The sequence below is a fragment of the Ochotona princeps genome, chromosome 11 (assembly GCF_030435755.1).
Source record: "Ochotona princeps isolate mOchPri1 chromosome 11, mOchPri1.hap1, whole genome shotgun sequence".
In the NCBI taxonomy this organism is placed as follows: Eukaryota; Metazoa; Chordata; class Mammalia; order Lagomorpha; family Ochotonidae; genus Ochotona; species Ochotona princeps.
Window position 1 is genome coordinate 14,428,903 of NC_080842.1, and position 4,620 is coordinate 14,433,522.

Genomic DNA, 4,620 nt, shown 5'->3' on the forward strand with positions numbered 1-4,620 from the left:
AGGTCATCAGCTGAAATTGAGAGTTGAGGGGACTTAACTAACATTTGGTCCCTGTATGTCAGAGAGTAAAGATACTGTCTTGATCTTTGGAGCTCTTCTGACTTACCTGTTCAGTTCAACCACTCCATTCAATCCCACCAGCTTCTTTTAAACTCTTTTCTTGTTATGTTGGCATCTGAAAATATCTGTGATATCCTTGTTTAATTTACCTCTATGTTTGTGCACATGGCTGGAAGTTTCGTTTGTTTTACCAAGGAGCTAATACACTCTTTGGAATGCTTGCGCCTATGTAGAACCCATTGATTAGAAATCCAATATTGGACCTGCGCGGTAACCTAGCAGCTAAAGTTCTCACCTTGAACACGCCCAGGATACCATATGGACACCTGTTCTAACACCGGCAGCCCTGCTTCCCTTCCAGCGCCCTGCTTGTGGCCTGGGAAAGCAGTCAAGGACGGCCCAAAGCCTTGGGACCCTGCACCCATGTGGGAGACCCGAAAGAGGCTCCTGGCTCCTGGCTTCGGATCAGCTCAGCTCCAGCCATTGCGCTCACTTGGGGAGTGAAACATCGAATGGAAGATCTTCCTCTCTATCTCTCTTCTTCTCTGTATATCTGATTTTCCAATAAAAATAAACAAATCAAAAAAAATCCACTGTTGTCATGCAGAGTGTAAATATATTATATAGCAAATGATATATTACTGTCTGTATAATTCACTATTATTATTTATGCTATTTGATATGTTTGTCTTATTTTGGAGTTCTAACATATAACAGAATTAAATAATGTGGATATATGATGTGGGATAGATAGGAGTTAGTTTACAGCCACTTAGCTGGCATTTGCTGTAAGCTCCCATGTGAGTCTATCCTTTTACTTGTCATCCTTGCGCAGGGGCCATGCTAATCTTCTCTATATCGTTCCAATTTTAGTATGTGTGCTGCCGAAGTGAGCACTATCCTTTTACTTGTCAATCAAAACATGCCCGTCCCCAGGATGCATCTGTTTCATCAGGACCTGAGGAGAGACACTGTGAAAATATCATGCTGCACATGGCCCTATAGATGCATTACCCCCTACTCAACAAAAGGAGCCATCATAGGGGAGCAGTCTCTCTCTCTCTCTCTGTCTTTCAGCATACCATGGCTGAAGGTGTTTGCTACACTGGTGGTGCTGTCCTTTCCCTTTTCCTGCCCCACTCTTTCTCCTTTTTGGCAATCTTCTGTCCCATTTTCCACTCAGAACAAAAATTTCTCTGTGGGGCCAGTACAATGACTCAGTGGCTAAATCCTCACCTTGCAAACACTGGGAGTCCATATGGGTACTGGTATATATTCTGGCTACTCCACTTCCCATCCAGCTCCCTTACTGTGGCCTGGGAAAGTAACAGATGACGACCCAAAGCCTTGGGACCCTGCTCCCACGTGGGAGGCTCGGAAGAAGCTCCTGGCTCCTGGTTCAGATCAGCTCAGCTTTGGCCACTGGGGCTTCTTGGGGAGTGAATCAAGGGATGGAAGATCCTTCTGTCTCCCCTTCTCTTTGTAAATCTGACTTTCCAATAAAAATGAACAAATCTTAAAAAAAACAAAAAGAATTTCTCACCTTGCTCACCTTCTACACGGCTGTTAGAGTGCTTGTCTTTCTGCAAGGCAAGAACCTAAAGTGAGATGACGACTCCCTGTGGCCACATCATAAGTATGCCTTATGTGTAGTTATAGACTAGCATTGTGCATCATATCACAGGTTACAAATGTTACATCTCCTATATATTAAAAATCCAAAAATAAGACAAATAATCATCTTCACATCTGACCCCAGGGAGAAACTTTGGGGTCAGAGAAACTTTTGGCGGAACCCAGATTCTACACATGCCTCCCACAGGCAGTGGGGCATGACATCCTTGTACTCCGTGAACCACTGTTTTACTGGACCTGTCAGCAAACACACCACCTCCGCCAGACCAGATGACCTCAGCACCCTCCCCTTCCCCACAGCCTGCTTATTCACTGCTTCCAGGTGGTCAGGAGGCTGGGGTGTGGCCTCAAGGGAGGCAGTATTCTCCCCCTATCTGGGCCAGGGGCAGAGGAAGTCAGCTCCTCCTGAACAGCAGTGGGTGGAATGATTCCTAGTTAGTACAGTCAAAGTAAAAGAATCCCCATCTGACAGGGCTGTTGAATGTACGACCCAGGAATCGCCCTTGGCCCTCACAACACATCAGATAAACCTGGATGATGGCAAATGGATCCCCGTGACAGATGGCACTGGTGTGTCTCCTTGGACTCCTGCACAGGACCCCACAAAAGTCATCCTCAAGACTTGTCTGGGAAACTGCCAGGCCACCCGTTGAGAAAAGCAAAGGTATTTTATAGAAATAGACTGCACCTCTCCCTTAACCTTACACAGTATTACCCAGACTCCCAAGGACCTGTCTAAATTCTTTGCACTGGGATGGCTCCGTGACAGGCAGACTCCCCTCCCCCACCCCCTCCCCCACCCTCACCCCCACTCCCACCAAATGCATACCTTTCTGACATCTGCGAGACTGAGTCAGCACAACTGATTCAGTCATTGCCTGGAAATGCAGATTTCCTGCTACCTTGAGAGCCGTTCTGGAAGCTGGAACACGTGGCATAGTGTTTGCTTATGACCCAGGCACATCCTCCTCTAAACTCTAATCACCTCCAAATTACGTCTAATACAGATGCAGTGTAGTGCTGTGCCCACAGTCATTCTGTTTGTTTAGAAAACAACAACAAGAAAGGAAAAGACACAACATTTTTGTTGTCTTTTCCATTGAAGGTTGGCTAAAACCATGGCCACGGGACTGGGGCTACAGAGGGTCCACTACATTAGACTTTCTGTCTCTGCTACCCTCAGGGATCAGAAATCCTGAGTGCCTACTCCAAGCATCCTGACGTGTGTAGGCATTTCCAGGTTTCCTTTGAAACATGTGCATTTTGTGTTATCTTCTGGAAAGCGGAAATTCCCCATCTATCGGATCTGTCTGGGAGAGCTGGCAACGTGAGCACGTGCGGTGTGTGCGGAATTATCAGAAATATCTGCCTCTGGGGCTTGTCTTTGTTCCCCCACTCTGGCCCTTTTCACTGAGTAGGTCCTTCTTCAGCTGTGTTAATCCATTCAATCCGGACACAGCTGCATGCTGAAGACTTTGTCTCTCTGCTCTGATCACAAACTCATCTTGTATTGAACTCTCAACAGCCTTGTTATCCAGCTTGAACAGGGAGCCCTCCTACTGCTCCGGCACACTGACAACACACACTGCTACATGGCCCAGCGTGGGAGGGAAGAACACTGCAGAAAAGCAATGCATGTGCTCTTGGCAAAGCTGCTGTGGATTATAGAAACGGTCTTAGAGGTTTGTGATGCAATAGTTTGACAAGCATTCTTAATTAAAAAAAAAAATACTTTTGAGTGCAAGAATTACAGAGAAAGTGCTGTTTCACTTCCCAGATGTCCCCAACACCAAACACTAGGCTGGAAAAGGCTGAAGCTAGGAGCCTGGAGCTCCATTCCGGTAGCCTATGTGGGTGGCAGGAGTCCAAGCATTTGAGCCATCTTCTACTTTCCCAGATACACTGGCAGGAAGCTGGATTGGAAGTGGGGAAGTCAGGACTTGAACTGCAGCTCAAATGGGATGCTGGTGTTGGAGCTGGTGGCTTAACTTGCTGTGTCAGGATACCAGCCTCAAATATCCTTCTTTCCAAGGCATTCAAGCTGATGTGCTGAGGAACAAAGGATCACGACGGCGTCAACTTACCTTTTTGCTTTTGATAAATGCACAATACTTATACATATTCATGAGAAACAATATGATGTTTTGATGTGTGTACATCTCTTGGAACATAATGTTATTGATTTTATACAAGTTGACAGTAGAGAAATGGTTGCCAGAGGCTGGGAGAATAGGAAGGGAGGGAAAGAACTGTCAGTGGGCACAACACAACTTATACTTAAATGATTCAAACACACACACGCATGTGTGTGTACACATGCCACAAGCACTTGCATTCATGCAGAACTATATCTATGGACATAAAACAAACGACAATGTTAGCAGCTGCTCGGTTATACAGAAAACTTTCGTTCATACAAATTTTATTTGAGAGGAGAAAAAGATACAAACTTTCAGAGACCACTCATTTGCCAGTTCATGTCCCATGGGCCCACAACCAGGAGCAGGTACCCAAGCTAGGTCTTTGCTGTGAGTGCCAGGGACATTACCTGCCGCTTCCCGGGATGTGCAGCAGCAGGAAGCTGAGATAGAGCTGACACTAGAACCCAAGGCGCTCCATTATTAGATGGGGCTGTCCTGGAACAGGCTGAATGGCTAGGCCAAACACCACCCCGGTACGTCTAAAACTTTCAAAATAAAATATTAGCAGGGGGAAGCTGTGGTTGCTTCTGCGTTACATGGCAGAAACTGGAGGGAAAGCACGTCCCTTCTTCCAGCAAGGTTTATTCTTGGTAGAGCCAAAGGCATAATTCAGATTCAATTGCTACAGACCGAGATGTTACATGGAAATTCATCACTTCAGATAGGGGTGTTTCCAGAGCTCAATTATGACACCGAAATGTCTGTGCTTCTTCTAGTAGAGACA

General features: G+C 46.1%; 1 non-coding gene across 1 annotated transcript; it reads right to left on the reverse strand.

The window, feature by feature from the left end:
• Window positions 1-849: 849 nt before the first annotated feature.
• LOC118760035 (U6 spliceosomal RNA) lies at window positions 850-957 on the reverse strand. The gene has a single exon (XR_004996532.1). It is a non-coding gene; the product is annotated as a U6 spliceosomal RNA (small nuclear RNA).
• Between the last annotated feature and the right edge of the window lie 3,663 nt (window positions 958-4,620).